Raw genomic sequence first — 21,626 nt, 5'->3', positions numbered from 1 at the left:
TTTCTTGTCATATTTCTAATTTCTTAACCTACAATCATACAATATGGCTGAAAATGGCTAGACAGACATTTTAAGACCCAGAGAATCTAAAAATATAGATTAAAAAGTCGTCAGAGAAATGCTTGATATGATTATAGAGGTTTCAATTTAATACATGCATTTTTCGGAGGCCGAACTTTGGGGACCTATAAAAAAATGGGTATAAAAATTAGAACTAAAATTTACATGTTTTATACTTATACCAATACTCTTTCGTGTCAAATAAAAAATATGAATTAATTTTGATAACTATTATGAAAAAACTAAATTTTCTGACTTGCAAATTTTGTACTTTTTTACACTCATTGTTCAAGATTTTTGTCCATGACATCACAATTTACAATATTGCTTGTTGATGACATCACCATTTACATATTGTTTGTCATGATAATTGTTATGGAGATGATGAATAAATTGAATGCTGGTAATACACTAAGGTTTAGTGTTGTAGGCCATGCACCATAGTAGTGGTAACTTGTACAGTTAATTACTTTTTTAACTGTGATTTCAATTTTAGGTTGTCCCATTAGTAATGTATTATTCCTAACATGATCAACAGATCTTGCAATCAGAAAATATATAAACTCTTCCAACAAATAAACAATAAATAAAATATAAATTTATAAAAAAAATATAATAAAACAATGAAAGCCATTAATACTACAAAAAGTGCTCAATGCTAAGCAAAAAGCAAAGCAGAGCGAACTAAATCAAAATATAGTTATTACTATCTGAATTCTTAACAGCCTGTTTCACCTCAAACAGATCATCAGAAGGGTCTGAAAAACATCAATAATTCCTGAAAAGATATTAAATATTGTAACTGTAATTTAATCTGCAAAAAAACCTTTAAATCTGTAATTCCTGAAAAGATATTAAATATTATAACCGTAATCCAATCTGCAAAAAAAAATTCAGAATTACAAAGTCCAAATTTTGCGATGTGCAAAAAATTGCGATCTGCAAAAAATTTTGCGATCTGCAACAAAAGAATTTCAATTTGGACTTTGTCATGAACATTGAATTTCCACCCAACATTTTCTATTTCTGTTTGAACTACATGTACTTTAAAAGGTCGTCAATATTACTGCATTCATATTTTTTCAATAAATTAGATGCTTTTGTATCTGCTTTACGCGGATTCTCTATTGACTTTACGTTAATCAGGGTTTAAAGTGTCGAAATTATCTTTTTTGAATTTATTTTATTTTGAAGTACTTGAGTTTGAATTTGTTTCTATGACGACATTTACCCACAAGTTCCGAACGCTTGTTCAGAAGTGGTCACAATCGGCCTTTAGAATGGCCAACTTTTCAGCCAAACAGAGACCACAATTATTACAACCACCTCCACTATAAGGCCGAGCACAGCAATGGATGGACCATGTTATTTTAGAATCAGCACCCCTGTCTTTAAGGTCCCAAACTGCCTTAGATAGTTCCGTGCTGTTTCTTTTAGACCTATCCATAAAGGAACATTTATGGTTGTAGAAACGTTTTTTAAAAGTAGTTTCACAACAACCAATGTAATTAAGAACCTTTGGGCTGTTATCAATGGTGGCTTTGTAAACAACGGCCTTTTGCAAGCATTGCCCATTCAAAGGACAATCTGGCTTCACCCTACAATTGCAACCAGGCTGAGATGGTTCATTATCAGCCTGCCATATTGATTTATTGTGGGTAGATATGATGCTTGCAACATTCGGAGTACAACTGTAGCTCAACTTAATAGTATTACGGTTGAATATTTTATGCAATCTATGATGGGGCGGAAAGTGGATGGCAATGAGTTTGAAAAATTCCTTACCAATGTTGCTATCCACCTGCAAGCTGTAAGGAGGATTAAACCATAAGATTTTTCGACTCCTTTTCCTATATGTGCGCATGTTATTAGCAGGGTTGTAGCAAACTCTCTCCGCAAAACTACTTTTCAAAAGGGCATCATTATAAACAGGTGCGGACTTATCAAATTCATTCTGGCCAAATGACGTGGTGGACAATCGCTTTGCAATCATAGTCGGGATTTGTCTCTTAATGTTAGGTGGGTGGTTGGACTGGGCATGTATGTAAATGTGATCATTGTTGGGTTTTCGGTAAGGCCAGAATTTACCAGATAGTAAATTCAAAGTGACGTCAAGAAAGTCAGTTTCAATTAGGCCAGTTTCCACAGTAATACTTAAGCCAAGTTGTTTAAATAATTGAATGACATTTTTCCTCAAACGATCAACTTTAGGGCCAGATAAATTACGCAAATTAGCCAGACCATCATCATGATACAACCCAAGCATCTCTCTGTCAATAGCAGAAAGTTCGTTCAAAAGAAACAAGCCGACCAATTCACAAATTTCAGCACCATCAAATGAGCCCATGGTAACATCAAACAAACCATCTTTCTTAGCCCAAGTATCACCTCCATCGAAAAGCAGCGATTTCCTAGCATGAAAAATTGTTTGTATAATATAATCTTACCTAACATCATCTTTATTTAAAGATGATGTTAAAAGATATCAATAATAATCAATATTGCAGGCTGATAATGAACCATCTCAGCCTGGTTGCAATTGTAGGGTGAAGCCAGATTGTCCTTTGAATGGGCAATGCTTGCAAAAGGCCGTTGTTTACAAAGCCACCATTGATAACGACCAAAAGGTTCTTAATTACATTGGTTGTTGTGAAACTACTTTTAAAAAACGTTTTTCCAACCATAAATGTTCCTTTATGGATAGGTCTAAAAGAAACAGCACGGAACTATCTAAGGCAGTTTGGGACCTTAAAGACAGGGGTGTTGATCCTAAAATAACATGGTCCATCCATTGCTGTGCTCGGCCTTATAGTGGAGGTGGTTGTAATAATTGTGGTCTCTGTTTGGCTGAAAAGTTGGCCATTCTAAAGGCCGATTGTGACCACCTTCTGAACAAGCGTTCGGAACTTTGGGTAAATGTCGTCATAGAAACAAATTTAAACTCAAGTACTTCAAAATAAAATAAATTCCTTTTGATTTTCACAGGTTACAAATTTAAACTTTATTTGATTTTTACAGGTTATAAATTTCATTTGATTTTAACAGGTTTTTTAAATACAAATTTCATCCAATTTGTTCAGGTTACTACAGGTTACTCTATCGATATTGCATTTTGCTTCTTTGTGATGTCACTAGTGTTGGCATCAGTCTGCTTGGTTTCAATATCATCTGAACGTTGCAATTGAGGCTTTGTGATAATGCATGAAGGTGGCCCTTTGTAATTATGAAGTTTTTTTGCAGATTGGATTACGGTTATAATATTTAATATCTTTTCAGGAATTACAGATTTTAATGTTTTTTGCAGATTAAATTACAGTTACAATATTTAATATCTTTTCAGGAATTACTGATGTTTTTCAGACCCTTCTGATGATCTGTTTGAGGTGAAACAGGCTGTTAAGAATTCAAATAGTAATAACTATATTTTGATTTAATATATATATAAATATATAATATAAATGTGAAGAAGGGGTGTTCTTCCCGGCCGTCAGCACAAGGCTGATCACTCGCTAGTACAGCGAGCAGCAGTAACGCTTCGCTAACCAGAACGGTGTAGCTTCCACGCTAGCCGATTGTAGCATCAAATAGACAGCAATAGACACGTGTTTCGCCCATGAGGCTGGGCTCATCAGTATCACACCGTATTCTTGCCACTTGGGTAATCCGTTCTGGTTAGCGAAGCGTTACTGCTGCTCGCTGTACTAGCGAGTGATCAGCCCTGTGCTGATGGCCGGGAAGAACACCCCTTCTTCACATGTCCTACCCCTGGCACCTGCTGGTTTTGTTGGCTCTTTTCTTTCCACAAGGATAAGAGTTAAACTGACTGGTAAAGCGGCAGTCGATTACCCAAGTGGAAAGAATACGGTGCGATACTGATGAGCCCAGCCTCATGGGCGAAACACGTGTCTATCGCTGTCTATTCGATGCTACAATCGGCTGCCCAGAAACTTATATAATATAAATAAATATAAAAACATTGAAAACTATTGATACTACAAAATCAAATATAAATAATTAAAAATTAAATTTTAGGAATTTATATTTATATTTTATTATATTATTTATGATTCTATTTGAATAAGACCTTCTGATGATCCGTTAGGTGAAACAATTTGTAAAGGCTTCAGATAGTAATAACTATATTTGATTTAATTCGCTCTGCTTTGCCTTTTTGCTTAGCATTGAGCACTTTTTGTAGTATTAATAGTTTTCATTGTTTTTTATTATATTATATATTTTTATATATTAATAATTTTTATATATAATATATTAATAATTATATTAATAATTAATTATTAATATTAATAATTAATAATTTGCTCTGCTTTGCTTTTTTGCTTAGCATTGAGCACTTTTTTGTAGTATTGATAGTTTTCATTGTTTTTATATATTATATTTATTTATAAATAAATATAAATGTATAATGTATATATAAAATTTTCAATCTTACCTAACATCATCTTCAAATATCGATACCTAAATATATATATAAATATGGCCGATTGGCCGTTGTTTACAAAGCCACCATTGATAATGGACCGAAGGTTCTTAATTACATTGGTTGTTGTGAAATTACTTTTAAAAAACGTTTTTCCAACCATAAATGTACTCTTCCAACAAATAAACATAATTAAAAATATAACTGCAAACAGTGCACACTAGGGTGGATCGTTTTTCAACTTTTTTTCTTAATCGCTTATTAATAGTGCGGAAAAGTTGTGCACTGACATTGTAAGCACAACACTAAAAAAAATTTTCAAAAATTTTAATATCTTGGGTTGCCCCAAAGAAGTTGAAATATTGGAAAAAGTGGAAAATTTCCAAAAATTTTATTTTTTGTTTTAGTTTTTAATCGCTTTTTAAGAGCGCGGAAAAGTTGTGTACTAACCTTGTAAGCACAACACAAAAAAAAATTTCAAAAATTTTAATATCTTGGGTTGCCCCAAAGAAGTTGAAATATTGGAAAAAGTGGAAAATTTCCAAAAATTTTATTTTTTGTTTTTAGTTTTTAACCGCTTCAGAAAATTTCCGAAAATCAATACCGTAATATGGGGTAACTTTGGCCTTCTGGGGTAACTTTGGTCCACATCTGAATTTTTTTGTTTTTTGCACAACTCCAGTTTTTCTTGCAACTTAGACGATTATAACCTCTTGTTTCTGATTATACATCATATCATAAAGTATTTCTAGCTGTTAACTTTGTTTTTGCGATATCTGCTGCTGAATAATTCCATCAGAAAAAGGTTAGAAATTTGAAGCCAAATTTCTGAGCTGTCTACTTTCACTTCTGCAGTGAAACTGAGTCAGTGTGGTAAGTTATTTTTTGCAATTTCTCATCCTAAAAGAAGTGTTATTGATAATATATAAGCAATATTATGATTGTGTTACATTAAAAAGCAATCTGTGGGGTGGCCAAAGTTCCCCCACTAAATCACATCATTTTGGGGTAACTTTGGCCAGTGGTCAAATATATGTTTAATGCGGTACAAAGGATGTTTGTGTAAATTTAAAACCTTTTTAAACATATTAGTGTCAGAAGTGCTTCTCTCCCATCTTCAAGAATGGTGGTGTGGAACAAGGTATAGGAAACAGCTCCGCGAAGAAGCGTCGGTTGACTGTTGAGCCAGGGAAAAGCGTTCGTGGGCCTGTTGACGAGCAGGACACAAGTGATTCTGATGCCGAGGAAGGCGGAATGGAGCCTCCAAACGCAGGTGAACGGCAGGAGCTCTTGGACACAAATGGTTCTGTTGCCGAAGCAGTAGAGGTGGAGCCTCCAGATGCAGATGAACGGCAGGATTTCGTTTCAGGGCAATCCGAGACCGACTACGATGATGAAACCATTGAGGAAGAGTTATCTGATTCCGGATCTGACCCTGAGTGGGATCCCAGGAACCAACCCTCTCACTCCCGTACTAATATTTTCGAAGTGTTTGAGGATTAGAGAGTGTCATCCGGCCGTGCTGGTATCTTAACCTTTTATTGTGTCTTCACATTGTATTGTTTTTGAAAAAAGGCATTTTCTGCTTCGTTATTGCGCACCGGTGTGATTATCAGAGACCTAGCAGTCTTTAAACACTTTTTTAAAACTTGGATGGTGGCCAATGTTACCCTAAGGCGGTTTAACATTGACATTCAAGGCATTTTATACACATGGCCAAAGTTGTTTTTAAAAAACTCCTTTGTTACGTTGAATTTTCAGCATCAACGTATGTAGCGCTTGTGTCAGTTCATAAGCCCATGTTTTGGAATAAAATTCCACTTCTGACAGATTAAGTATTCTGTGATAGCATTCAAGAAACAAAAAAAGTGGACCAAAGTTACCCCATATTACGGTACTCACTTCGCATTGCTGATGTCATGGTTGTCTGTATCCTGTTTAATAACATGAACATTCACCAACGTTTGCTTCCTTCCCCTTAGTGCGGGCCTTTTGTGTGTTATGTGTAGGCAACACAGCACACACTTGACTTACTGCAGGTTTCAAGCTGTATCTCTCTCACGCAGCTGCACGGATCGCAAATCGATCTCATGACGACGACCATGACTCTAATTTCGTCCCACCATACTAGACCACTAGACCTGTGGCGATGCGCTCGATGGCACTTATGTGGGATCGCTATGCCATCTCTGATCGAGCAGCGGCCACTGTAGCGTCTGCTGCATTGCACGACGTAGGTATGGTAATGGTATAGTGCTGATAAAGCTGGTATTATTGATAGAAACAAAGTTCGGAGATCAAGAAGTAGACATCGAGAAGAATTGCAAGAGTCCAGGTCGGACGTTTTACACGGTTTGTATTTTGATGGCAGAAAAGACAAGACACTAAAGATTGAAGTAGACGATCATGTGGTGTCTCATAGAAGATGTGTTGTTGAAGAACATATGTGTATTATTATCGCCGAACCTGGATCTCAGTATTTTGGCCAGGTAAGTCCAACCGCGGGAATAGCCAGAAGCATTGCCGACTTCATAATATCAGCAGTTCATGATAGAGGAACAGACACCAGCTTAATAACAGCCGTGGGGTGTGATCATAGGCGCCTAACTATTTTTTTGGCCGTGGGGGCGAAAGCGTGTTTCATCAAGTAACGTAAATTCAGCAAAATGTCACGCAGTTAATGACGTAATTATGTCGTCACACTAGGATTGCTTTTATTGCCACACTCGGAGTTATCGCTACGTTCGATCTAGCGTTAATTACGTTAATTATTATAAACAAAACTTGACCACTTCGGTTAAGCAAACACATGCCATGCGTCTGCGTTGGCTAGCGGTTGATGGACTGCGACTCTTTAAAAGCTAAGCACAACATAAAGTTTAGCAACGAACTAGATTTATTAGCAAGAGACGAAAAGGTTCACTACAAGGTATTGTCTGTAAATCGAATGACAATGTTTTGAAAATATACCTGTTGAAAGTAAAATCATTCATGTTTACATCAATTCAACAGCACGTCACCTTGAATAAATTTAAAAGTTGCCGACATCCGTAAACAGCCCTTGAAAAATAGTTACGGAGAGACGTTTGATTAAGTTTTTGACTTGACATTGTTCCTTTTTCACTACAATATCACAACTTATGACTTGACCTGCTTTCAATTCGCTGTAAAACGCCCGTTTTCGTGTTGCAGATGAAACAAAAGATGCGCATATTCCCGCCTTTGATTGGGTTTCTATGGCAACGGTCGTGTGTGCGCCATGCAGTTTGCGCGAGTCCGTTGTTGTGTTAATTATGCCGTGTGTGCGCCATGCGGTTTGTATCAGCCCTTGTTGCATTGGTTAGTGTTTGTGGTTACCTCGGGCCGAGACTTCAAGTTCATTTTCACAGCGAGCGATTCACTGCAGAGGTTTCGACTTTCGACAGTGACATCGAGTCTGTTCGCAAGGGCATAAAGCTAAACGCATCCTCCGTCTACGTAGCAAATCATGTTGTTTTTGGGTGCATTCAACATCTGATGACATTGAATCGACACAAAATGGTAGATTTTTGCTATGTCTCAGTCATTTTTACATTGATTCAACGTCTGCAGACGTTAAATCAATGTAAAAATTTGTAAAAATGACAGATTCTGTTGTCTGGTGTGGGATTGTAGCATCCCTACTCGTTCTACTGATTATTTACCGCGAAGCTGTTGCGATTTGCATTTAAAAAATGTTTTCCTGCTGCCGATCGCTAGTTCATCTGTTGTTTTATGTATCAATACAGCATAAAAAGTTGCTCCCACGCAGAAATATGCGTGGGGGCCTGGCCCCCACGACTTAGGCGCCTATGGGTGTGATGGTACTGTGGTAAATACGGGTCATGCAGGCGGTGTTATCCGACTGTTGGAATTAGAGTTTCGAAAACCGCTGCAATGGTTGGTATGTCCACGCAAACAAATTACCTCGCAACTTCACGCAAACAAATTACCCCTGCGGCATCTTTTTGAGCTTTTGGATGGCAGTACAACTGATCCTCGTGGGTATTCCGGACAGATTGGAAAGGCTTTACTTACATGTGATAAAATGCATATTCGACGATTTGAATCAATACCAAGTAATTTTCGTCATATGGGTGTGACCGATTTAAGCACAGACCAAAGATACCTCCGGGACGTTTTGTAATTGCGTTTGTACAGGAGAAATTCCCAGTTCACTCGCCACAAGAAGTCCAGGTAAGCTAAATCACTCACGCTGGCTAACTGCGGGGAATCGCATTCTGCAGTTGTATATAGGGACCACAGAACCCTCTGATAATTTAAAAACGCTGGCTACCTTTGCCATGGAAGTATATGCTCCTGTGTGGTTCGAAATAAAGTGCAATCTACTCTGTATCAGCGGTGCTTTTCATCTATGGCAAACCATTAGCAAATCGTGCTACCTGTCGGATAAACTAAAGGTCATTGACGTCCCTGTTATTCAAAGAAATGAATTTTGTGGCACAGCGAAAACAGACTTTTATCAATGCTGTTTGACCAAGAATCACATGTGCGTGAGCTGGGAATACGCCATATACTGCTTGCACGAGAAACTCTCGTTTACACTGAAATCCGGTGCTTCAAACTGCCAAAATTCAATTTTAATGCTGTCAGTTATGTTGATATGATATGCTGGCAAACCGATAACGACAAAACCGAACCTCCAATAACTATGAAAATGACAACAGAGAACTGTGGTCGTTCAAAAACATCAACACAAGCCAACATTCTTTCAATTTCCCTTGCCACACGCAAGCAGTCGAGCGAGGTGTCAAGGTTGTCACGGAGGCCTTTGTTGCAGTATGTGGTGCCGCTAACCGCGTTAGATTCATCAGAAGTCGGCTACAGTCCAGCAAAGACATGCCCCGTCTCAATACAAAACAAGGTTTTAGATTATGTTCTTAAAAGGTTTGCTTACATGTACTTGTACCATAATTCTACTTGTAAATATTGATTTTCTGCGTAATTTACAATGATTTGCGAGAGGCAGTGCAGTTACAAATGTGTAAAAATGGAATTTTTAAAAATTTGCAATTCTTTTTTGAATTTTAAACTTTGTTGGGGCACCCCAAGATATTAATTTTTTTGGAAATTTATTTTTGCGTTGTGCTTACAATGTCAGTGCACAACTTTTCCGCGCTCTTAATACGCGATTAAAAATCAAAGCAAAAAATAACATTTTTGGAAATTTTCCATTTTTTCCAATATTTCAACTTCTTTGGGACGACCCAAGATATTAAAATTTTTGAATTTTTTTTTTGTGTTGTGCTTACAATGTCAGTGCACAACTATTCCGCACTATTAATAAGCGATTAAGAAAAAAAGTTAAAAAACGATCCACCCCAGTGCACACCGTTTCGACCTTCCGGTCTCGTCAGTGCAGTGTTTACATTGGAATGGCCATGAAGGTATATACCTCCATGTGATATTTTCCTAATTAAAAATATAAATATAATATGTTTGTAATAATTGTGGTCGTAATAATTGTGGTGGTCGTAATAATTGTGGCCTATGTTTGGCTGAAAAGCTGGCCATTCTGAAGGCTGATAGTGGCCACCTTCTGAACAAGCGTTCTGAACTGGTGGGTAAATGTCGTCATACAAACAAATTTAAACTCAAATACTTCAAAATAAAATAAATTCCTTTTGATTTTTACAGGTTATAATTTTTTTTTAATTAATTTTATTTGATTTTTACAGGTTATAAATCTCATTTAATTGTTACAAGTTTTACAAAAACAAATTTCATTTCATTTGTTCAGGTTACTACAGGTTACTTCATCGGAATTGCATTTTGCTTCTTTGTGATGTCACAAGTGTTGGCATCATATTGCTTGGTTTCGATCTGAACATTCTAATTGAGGCTTTGTGATAACGGATGGAGGTAGCTCTTTGTAATTCTGAGGTTTTTTTTTGCAGATTGGATTATGGTTATAATATTTAATATCTTTTCAGGAATTACAGGTTTAAAGGTTTTTTTGCAGATTAAATTACAGTTATAATATTTAATATCTTTTCAAGAATTATTGATTCATTCCTTTTGCATGTTTCTCAGACCTTCTGATGATCCGTTAGGTGAAACAGGCTGTTAAGGATTCAGAGGGTAATAACTATATTTGATTTAAATATAATATAAGTATAAATAAATATATATATAAATCGTTGTGCAAGATCGAAACGGAGTGCACTGTCTGCAGTTATTGACGCTCTTAGCTTACGCCGATTGAGCACTTTACTGGGGGCACCTTGCTATGCATTGCGCAAAGCTCACTGTTGCAGTTTGAGCACTTTGGCAAGGTTGGCAGTAGTACTATTTTTGGTGCTTACGTACCAGAAATAGGAAAATGTCACATAGAGGTACCTTCATGGCCATTCCAGTGTAATGTACTGACGAGACCGGAAGGTCGGTTGCGTTTCTGGACATTCAAAACGCCTTTGGCAGTGTCCGGCACGAATGCATAGCCGAGGTCCTGCGACATTTCGACGCCCCCACAGACCTTATTGAGTGCATCTCCGACTTATACGTCGACAACACCTGCACCGTCCGCTGCGGCAATGGTGAAACCGACCATATCATTGTGGGGCGGGGAGTCCGTCAGGGCTGCCCATTGTCTATTCAATTTGGTCATCGAGGTGCTCCTCAGGGGCGTCCGTGACAAAACGGATTGCGGCTACAACCTTCCTGCCAAAGAAGACGACATCAAAGTGCGTTGTATGGCTTATGCAGACGACCTCTGTCTCGTTTCTTCCGATCGCAAGCAGATGATCTCTCTTCTATCTGCTACTGAACCCTTCTCTTCCTGGTCCGGGCTACGGTTCAACCAACGCAAGTGTGGCACCCTTTCCTATGGAAAAGTCCCGTCGTCGTCGACCCGAAACCTTTCTCCCTTGCCGGGGAGGAAATTTGAGTCATTCCCAAAGGCGAGATGTATAAATACCTAGGCGCTCGAACCGGTTACGCCTCGGACGCATCCTCAACCCAACCCTTCATCTCCACTCTGGAGAAGCACATTTCTTTATAGATGAAATCCTTTCTTACCCCAAGCCAGAAACTTCTGGCACTCACTTCCATCATTCTTCCGTCCGCGTCATACCTGCGAGTGCGGTGCTTTAGGCAGTATGAGCTTCTGAAGCTTGACCAACTGGTTTTGCGGTGTTTGAAGGTGGCGTGGCGTCTTCCCGAGTGGGCCTTCAGCGCGTTTTTTTACTGTAAACCTGCATTGGGAGGTTTGGGCATCATGAACTTGTGTCGCGAAAGTGACACGTTTTCGCTAGCTCATGCTTTCAAGATGCTGACGTCACCTGACAGCATTGTCTCTGCCGTCGCTCTCGGGCAGCTTAGGCGTCATGCCTGTCTGAGGTTCGGCACTCCAGATCCCACGACTGACCACCTGGCCAGTTATCTGAATAGTGACCCCCTCCTGACGGCGCCGGTTCTAGACCGTGCCCTACAGGCGAGAGCCTGTGGGGCCGTGTCCCGATGGCCAGCCGTCGCCTGAACGTACGTTGGTCCGCCCGCCCGGATGGCGGCCTTGAGTTGGCTGCGGGGAACTCCACAATCACCACTCCTATAAGAAAAAAAGTGGTGCCGACCCTCCATCAACACAATGACTTGTGGAGGAGATAGTGGGAATCCAAACCTGACTAAGGCAAGACGGACTGTGCCCACTGCCTGTCCGGATTTTCAAATTCCTGGACCCGGCGCCCGGAGCTCCTGGATCACGCAGACCGAGTATTTGCGTACAAAGCTAGATTGAATCTAATGCCACTTGAATCAAAACCAAGCCATGGCCGCTGTTACCTACCTGCCATGTGTCGTGCGTGTAGGAAAGCGGAAGAGACTCTCCCGCACATATTGAATCACTGCCCTACCGTGATGACTGTCGTCACGGAACGACACAATTCAGTATCAAGGGAGATCGTGGGGCACGTGCCTGCAAATAGCAACTCGGGCTTTCCATAGATAGTACGGTTCTACAGCACATGGAAGCGGGCGGTGCCGATCTGCGTCCTGACATCGTCTTGCAACGCCCTGACGGTGTCACGGTCATATGTGACGTCACATGTCTGTTCGAAAACGGCGCGGATTCTCTTCGAAAAGCCGCCGACAGGAAACACGACAAGTTATGTGTCAACATAAAGGAAGACAGGAAGCGCCCTTGCAGGGACGTCCTGTCACTTCCGTTCGTCGTAGGCTCCCTCGAGAGCTATGCTCCTACGAGCTCTCGAGCTTTGACGGCCTTGGGCGCTCCTACTCGTGGGGTAGCAGAGGTGGCTAGAAAAGTGGCCTCCCTCTCAATCGAAGGATCCTTCCGCATCTGGAAAGCTTGGAACGCCGGGCTCACTTGTGGAGGGGCTACGTCATAGAAAAGACGACCTCAGCGATCAGAAACTTATTCCCCAATAACAGAAACGTTGCAGTAAGTATCCGCAAGACAGCAAACCGATTAGACGTCATAACCTTATATCAATTGTCTTAAAATTCATCACCTTAAATCATCAACTTATGTCTATAAACTAGTGTCATCTTTTTTATAATGCTCCGGTCTCATCAAACCCAAGCATTCAAAAATGAACAAAGGAAAGGAATAAAATGTCTCATGTAAATTGTGAATGGAGACTGGTTTAACAGCAATTAAGTAACTTCAATCATCACTATATCTCTATGTATTAATCAATCAATTGTTTCGAATTATCTTACGCTGCCTTCGCCACGTAACGCTGTTCTTGCCAGCTCGGATCAACCTCGCTCTGCTTTCAACGCATTGACCAACACGATACCCTGATCAACTCGATGTCAGCCTCAAAATTTCCACCCCAATTTTCTACTTTTTCCTGGTAATGTAGCCTATCAGTGACTCTGGTTTCGATCGCTAGCCTCCCCGACCCAGCTGGGCAAACCTGCCTCAACGTCTGGCCAGTGCACATCCATGCTCGCCGAATCAAGCTTACTCTTTTCCAGTGAGTATGTATTACATTCCCACCTATATTTTTTTATTTCTATTGATTAATCGAGCCTCTGCTCCACATTTTTATTTGAATTTTGTCTGCCACGAGAGCCAAATTATCCTTAAATAGTTGACTCTCTTCCTCGTGGTAGATCCCAATTTTATCCGCTCTGCCTACTGGCAGACCGGATATAAGAGTCAAGTACCTGCGCCGAGGTCGCGTGAAGGAAACGTGGGCGCCGCCCGGCGGTCAATTACTGCCGGTTCCAGCATCCACACGCGACGGGTCGCCCAACCCGTCGCAGGCCATCTTTCTGGGCAATGCAGAAAGAGCCTGTCTCCCTGGCCCGCTCCGCCATTCTAAATTTGCGGACGGGTCATGTAACGTTTTCGATCCACACTCTCTCTCCACAGGTACCTTGACTCCCCAGCCTGGCCTCCGCGACCTAAGCTGGTGGACTTACCCCTCCGGGTGCATTGTCACCCCTAAATCACGCCGCTCCCCGCATCCGTGGGGTGTGGCAGGCCGGTTTCAAAATGTCTTCGACCTGGCTATGTTTGTTTGTGCTCTCTCGCCGTGTCAATCCTTTGCACCTGTGCGCTGTTGATGCGAATAAAACAGTTTAACACCCGGTGTGCACTGTCTGCAGTTAAATATATATATAGTTATTACTAACTGAATCCTTATCCATGAAGGAACATTTATGGTTGAAAAAACGTTTTTTAAAAGTAGTTTCACAACAACCAATGTAATTAAGAACCTTCGGGCTGTTATCAATGGTGGCTTTGTAAACAACGGCCTTCTGCAAGCATTGCCCATTCAAAATACAATCTGGCTTCACCCTACAATTGCAACCAGGCTGAGATGGTTTAACTATATAATTATATAAATATAATATATAAAAATATATAATATAATAAAAAACAATGAAAACGATTAATACTACAAAAAGTGCTCAATGCTAAGCAAAAAGGCAAAGCATAGCGAATTAAATCAAATATAGTTATTACTATCTGAAGCCTTTACGAATTGTTTCACCTAACGGATCATCAGAAGGTCTTATTTAAATAGAATCATAAATAATATAATACAATATAAATTCTTAAAATAACATGGTCCATCCATAGCTGTGCTCGGCCTTATAGTGGAGGTAGTCGTAATAATTGTGGCCTATGTTTGGCTGAAAAGCTGGCCATTCTGAAGGCTGATAGTGGCCACCTTCTGAACAAGCGTTCTGAACTGGTGGGTAAACGTCGTCATAGAAACAAATTTAAACTCAAATACTTCAAAATAAAATAAATTCCTTTTGATTTTCATAGGTTAGTATTTTTTTAAAATTAATTTCATTTGATTTTTACAGGTTATAAATCTCATTTAATTTTTACAGGTTTTACAAAAACAAATTTCATTTCATTTGTTCAGGTTACTACAGGTTACTTCATCGGAATTGCATTTTGCTTCTTTGTGATGTCACAAGTGTTGGCATCATATTGCTTGGTTTCGATCTGAACATTCTAATTGAGGCTTTGTGATAACGGATGGAGGTAGCTCTTTGTAATTCTGAGGTTTTTTTTTGCAGATTGGATTATGGTTATACTATTTAATATCTTTTCAGGAATTATCGATTCATTACTTTTGCACGTTTTTCAGACCTTCTGATGATCCGTTAGGTGAAACAGGCTGTTAAGGATTCAGATAGTAATAACTATTCCAAAACAAAGCTTCGTTCCTAAACTTTTCATCAAATTTTCCTATAATTCAACTGTAGTAATAACTATATTTGATTTATACTCTTCCAACTGTTCAAGTGTTCAGAGGCCATCTATCTGCTTGAAGCAGAGAAATGTCAATGTTCATAATAAACATGTTCATCTGTTTCTGCAAGTCCACCAATGTCCACAAACCCAATGCTTCTAGCAAAGTGAATTTTATGGCACAATTCCTTCATCTTTTTGCAATGTCGCATTGCTGTGATGAATGCATAACAATTGTGTTATTGTAAAACTAATGTAGTACTAATAGGACAACCTAAAATTAAAATCACAGATAAAAGAGTAATTAACTCTACAAGTTACCACTACTATGGTGCATGGCCTACAACACTAAACCTTAGAGCAGGGGTCACCAAATGGCGGCCCGCCACGCTGTATCGCTGCGGCCTGTGGAAGGTATCAGGGTACAAGTATAACCAAAATATACTTTACTTGAGGAGTTAAAGAGCACGAAGGCAAAAAATACTTTCCGGGAAGCATATTTTCGCTTTGCATACGATTCCACAAACCGACCAATCAGATTATAGTTCTAGGGGGGGAGTGTTTAAAGTTATTCCAATGCGATGTCCAGCCACACTGTCCCAGTGGTTGATTAAAACGTCTGTTTTCGAATTTCGAAATTGTCTGTGAGCATAGGGTTACTTATTTTAAGTTTGCAAATGTTATGTAAACACTAGTGCGCGTTTCACCATTATTGGATTTTACAAGCAGTGTTCCTTTATGCAAGTTTGTGTTGGCAAAATAGGTCGGTGTGCCAACTCAATTTATAATAAATTGGCAATATATTATATAAAATTAAAGACTTATTCTGATTGTAGCCTATTATGAAAATATTTAGCTTAGTACTGCTTTTTTAAAAGAAATATGGAAAGCTTCACAATTTTGAGTGTCATCCTTGCGCAGGGGTCATGCTAATTTTCTCTGTATCGTTCCAATTTTAGTGTATGTACTGCCAAAGCAAGTACTGCAAAATGTTGTTAATCAACAAATTCTTGCCACGCTAATAAGCACCGCAAGTGACAGTTGTGTATAATAAAAGAAAGACGGTTTTATAGACTCTCACAAAAAGGATGAAAACCAACTCATTGCTTCTTTAGAGGGAAGACTGTTCATGAATTAGGCTACGATAGAATTACGATTTTTGGGTGATTTCCACAGCGTTTGTTTCATGGTGCCTGGTTTCTTTTTCCCTGTTATTGGAGCCTATTTTTCGCTGATATGTTTGCAGGTCACTATTGTTGCCTGTATGCAATGTGTCAAACATTTCCTTGTTTACTGAAACTGTTAATTGCAAGATATCTTTTGTGAAGCGAAGTGACAACACCATTCTTGCTTGGCGATGAATATTCTGATGAAACCGCTCGCCTCGCTGTAAGTGCGCAAAACAAGTGGCCTCGTTTATTAGGCATTGTTAAAGAAGTCAAAAGTGTTGTAAAAGGAGCTTGGCCTGGCAGTAGCGTAGTTCGATTAATTTTGTTGCTGCGGTATTCAACATAAATATGAACAACATGTAACGTTGGATACTGGGTACAAAATGCGTTCTTTTCTAGCATAAGAGTCAACTTACCTAACATTTTATTAGTGCGGCCCGCCATAGCTCTCCTTAGTGCCAAAGTGGCTCGCACGCAAAAAAGGTTGGTCGTCGTCGTCGTCTGAGCTTCTGGGGCCGAGGGTCTATCCTTTTACCACCCCAGATTTAGGATGTTCCCGGACTACACTGGAAGGCTGCTAGAGAGCAACCAGTCTTTAGTTTCATCATCCATAACGCGCAGACCTTCCACTCCGTTAGGTGGCTTGAAGATGGTACAGTCATTGATGATGTGGTCTGCGGTCTGTTTCTCGGCACCACATTCACAGGAGGAGGAAGAAGCCATTCCCCATTGGTGCATGGTTAAGCGGAAAAGCCCGACGCCTGTACGAAGACGGTTGAGGCGCACCCATGCCTGTCTCTGTAGTGTCAGGCCGATGGGGCGTGTGTCGGCGTCGGGGATGAATGAATGGAGTCTGGTGGTGCTTGAGCTCCTTTCAGAATTCTATTTATGGTCCGCCCAAGTAGCCGCAGAGATGTCTTGTTCATCAGCTTCGTTGATCAGAAGCCGAGCGGCTGGCACGAATGGGTGTCTTGATTTCAGTCGGCGTGGGTGCTCGTTTGGGAAGGCAGAGATCTTGTGGTGGAGAAGATGATTAGGCTCCAGTGCCCGTCAACCGAGGGACAGAGTGGCTTCTTCGCGACAAAGCTCAGCAGGTTGGATGCCAGCGAGAATGGGGAGATTGTCCAATGGTGTGAAACGCAGGCATCCGGTCACTGTGCGCAGGGCGCTGTTTATGGCAGTGTCGATGTTGTGGCAGTGAGCACTGCGGCACCAGACAGGTGCACAGTACTCTGCTGAAGAGTAGACAAGGGCTAAGGCTGCTATTCGCAAAGTGTCAGCTCTCGCCCCCCAGGCGCTTCAGTAATGCAGCGCGGGATGTCAGTTTCTTGCGCAATGACACCAAATGGTGGTGGTATGTGAGCGATCTGTCTAGTGTCACCCCAAGATACCTTGGCTCGGGGCAGAAGGACAGAGGTTTTCCGTTGTTGTGGACATGTAGCTCACGATCAGCTTCCCGACTGTGTAGGTGGAAAGCTGCCGCCACAGTTTTGGTTTCACTGAGTTTCAGTCGCCAGTTCTGGAGATAAGCTGAGATGGTTTGCATGTCCTGGCTCAAGGTGTCTTCTAGATTTTCCCACGACTTTGTGGAGTGGAGAATTGCCAGATCGTCCGCATAAGCGTATTTTGCGGAGACCGTGGTTGGCAGGTCGTGGGTGTAGATGTTGAAAAGAAGTGGAGCCAGGACTGATCCCTGTGGGACGCCGTTTTTCAGGCGTCTCAGTCTGCTTCGCCGTGGGTTGCCGGTGGTGAGGGTGAAGCTTCGATTCCTGACAAGTTCCATAATCATATGGACCATATGTCGGTCAGGAAGCAGGCGAAGCAGCTTGTAAGTAAGGCCGCGATGCCATACAGTATCGTAGGCAGCTGTGAGATCTAGAAAGACAGTGCCGGCCTTCTTTTTTGCCTCAAAGCAATCCTCGATGTCTTGGGTCAACAGTGTGACCTGATCTACAGTGGATTTTCCGCGCCGAAACCCAGCTTGCTCTTTTGGAAGAAGCGGGTCGATGATTGGGTTGACGCAGGCATAGATCAGTCTTTCGAGGATCTTGAAAGGAACACAGAGGAGGGATATCGGACGATAACTTCTTGGGTCCTCTGGTGGCTTGTGAGGCTTAGGGATCGCAGCTACTAAAGCTCTTCTCCAGATTTTTGGGATTGTGAGGTGGTGCAGGCAGGAAGAGAGGAATCTACGTAACCAGGACTTTAGGGCATGGCCAGCATGGAGCACAAGCTCAGGGCAGATCTTATCGGGCCCTGGAGAGTTGTGTGGTTTCACTAGACGGAGGACAGTGGCGAATTCCTCTGGAGTGAAGTCTCCAGAGATTGTTTCTTCTGGTGGTGTTTCCACTCGCCATAGGGCAGATACTTCCTTGGCAACAAGGCGGGATGCCTTGCGGTCCTTTGTCTTGTACACCCCGTTCTGCACTAGCTGGGAAGCGATGGCATTAGCAGAAACGGGGCACTGACGAGGGGAGTTTGCTGAGCGCCCAGTGAGGTTGTTGATGATGCTCCATGCTTTGCGGCTTGAGTGTGAGAAGTTGATGGTTTGGACAGCTTTGTTCCACCGCTCAAGCTTCTTTGTGTCCAGCCGCTCAAGTAGTCTGGTGGCGGCAGTGTTAGAAGCAGCACCACTTGTGGCGGCTAGGTATGAGCGGTAAAGAGCTTCACATTCAGAGTCCCAGCATGGTTTATAGCTGGTTCGATGGCCACATGGTATTGTGGCCTTTGCCGCAGTTATTATGGCATTGCAGAAGTCCTGGTATGCCTCGTCTGCGTTGCATGTTTCAGGTGGTGGTAACTTTGCAGCAGACTCATTAGTCAGGAGGCTGTATTGATTCCAATCGGCTTTTTTGAAGTTCCATCGCTTCACAGGTGAACTCGGGACAGGAGCCACAAGTTTTGGGGCGATGATGAGGGACGCCGGTGTTGGGACCGCGGGAACTTCTCAAGCACACGTCTGTCTGGAAGAGAGCTGTCGACACTCGCGAAGGCCAAGTCAGGGTTTGTCCCTGTTCCCCAGCGGCCGGAGTGAAAACTGGCTGGTTCCTTTGGATTGAATAGGAGGGCAAGATGGTTTGTAGAGGCCCAGTCAGCCAGCAATTCTCCGTCGCTGGCGTGTGTTGTTGTAGCCCCAGTCGATGTGCTGGCAGTTGAAGTCGCCATTGTAGAAACTGGGGGAGGGGAACGTTGGAAGGGATGATGGCAACATTCGCGAGAGTGGGGGCTTGTAGATGTTGACGATGTTGTAGTCTGAGATACATATGCACACCCACTCAATCTCGGCATCAGTTGGAGATTGGTCAACAAACGTCCACTTCAGGCTCTCATGCACAAACGTGGCAATGCCGTGCTTCCCGCTTAACACTTTGCTCCTCAAAGGGAGGCCGGATTTGGCCCCCCCCTCATATTTCCTTTAATTATTTGAAGCACAGTAACGCCATGCACTTGGTTTTTCTTGACTTTTCCTAAAATTGCCAGGCGGATCTGATGATATTAAATTTGATGCTAAAAGTTGTGTAGTTTTCTTGTAAATTCAAGATTTTGGTGAATTTTTGCTATTTCTAGCTAACTTCCAGCAAAGCGTGAAATGGATTACATTGCGATGACAAGCCATAAGCTCATAATTGCTTCGTGCATCGATATGCGCGAGCAGAGAGAAGCATTCTCTTGCTTTCTTTTGTTTGGTTTGACCTCAATAATACAAAGCGCGTTATTTCTTATGCTACAAAGAAAAGCCAGTGATCGCAAAGCTGTTAATTAGAAACAATAATAGCAAACGTTTTTTGCGTTATCAGCTCTACAAAGAAGAATAGCAATCCACGATCAAAATAGTAGACTATGGAGGCCACAAACTATTCAAAACAGTTGTTTCAAGCAGATAATATTCATTGACGAATAAAAAACGTTACAATAAGAAATCTTCTCTTGGATAAAGACACGAAAACTTGGTTTCGAAATAAACGTTCTATGGAAATGCTCTCATTGACAAAACTTGCAATTGAGGAAATGTATCACTGCAAATGCTTTTGGGAGAAGCCGGAGAAATAGCGTTTTTGCAAACAGTAATTGTGAGATACTCAAAATTATGAGATAGGCTTCATTTACACGTAGCAGCTAACTCGATGGCGTCCCTTCACTGATTTATGTCGCCTACTTGTTGTTATGTCCTGTATTTTTGTTTCACAGTGCACTGTGTTTTGTTCCAAAGAGCGCAAAATAAAGATGATAATGCTTCATCTACATTACAAAATATTTTGTAATGTAGGCCTACAAACAAAATGTACAATGTACACAATGTACATTACAAAATATTTTGTACTGTAGACGAGGCATAAAGTTAGGCGTCACATAAGACAAACAACAAATCAGCTTTCTTCATCATTGATTCAACATCTGAATACGTTGCGCCAATGTATAAGAGGCCGGCTATTGTGAAGACCCGCCATTTAGGCTATAAACGATCCGATTATACCAAAAGTGGGACAAACTAGTGGATCAAAGAATGAATAAACAATGCTGAGAAAACTAAATCTAAGTGACGAACAATACCGATGTCTTCATTTATCTTGGAAAAATGCTGCCCAAACTTATCAACAAAAAATACCGTAAATAACGGCAAGGATCCCGAAAGCAGAATTTGCTCAACTTTGGCATGAATTTAGTCAGACATCTACAGTAATAATTCCACACATACAATAACGGGCTCTCAACTGCTGTAAGATAACACGATGGTTCTGGTTCTGGGCGATTTGTGTAACAGTTTAGGGGAAGACACTACTTGAAATGATGCACCACACAAAAGATTTTCAATGAAGACTGAGTCTAAAAACCGATGTGGATTGTGCTGCACAATGACTTCAAGTTCAGGACAGACAAGGCACAAAAATATCACGATAAAAATAAAGACCTTGTGGGAGATTTTCGAGAATCATAACACGATGCAAATACCAAAAACGCATGGTTTGCATGCTGCTCTAAGCTGGCCGGCAACCACAAAGGTAGACAATACAGGCAGTTTATAATTCGATAACAGCGCAATAAACATTATAAATACGTAAACCGACAATTTTCTTTTACAAACGTTTTACGTCTAATAGTAAATTTTCCCTCAACAATTTTTTGTGAAGCACTTGCAAACCACGGTTTTATAAAATAATTCATCATTATTATTTTTTACTTCTCGGATATTGTAAAACGTCATCAGCAAAATCACAAAAAAAATTTCATTACTTCAATG

The 21,626-nt window shown here is 40.9% G+C and overlaps 1 protein-coding gene and 1 non-coding gene across 6 annotated transcripts in view; both read right to left on the bottom strand.

Annotated features, from left to right (window-relative positions):
- LOC145771022 (uncharacterized) overlaps positions 1 to 21,626 on the bottom strand; it is a 114,913-nt gene that overhangs the window by 6,573 nt on the left and 86,714 nt on the right. The window lies entirely within an intron of this gene.
- Positions 16,095 to 16,201, bottom strand: LOC145785033 (U6 spliceosomal RNA). The gene has a single exon (XR_014291104.1). It is a non-coding gene; the product is annotated as a U6 spliceosomal RNA (small nuclear RNA).

Source organism: Aplidium turbinatum, chromosome 1 (genome assembly GCF_918807975.1).
Source record: "Aplidium turbinatum chromosome 1, kaAplTurb1.1, whole genome shotgun sequence".
Lineage (NCBI taxonomy): Eukaryota > Metazoa > Chordata > Ascidiacea > Aplousobranchia > Polyclinidae > Aplidium > Aplidium turbinatum.
This window is presented reverse-complemented; position numbering and strand designations above follow the sequence as displayed.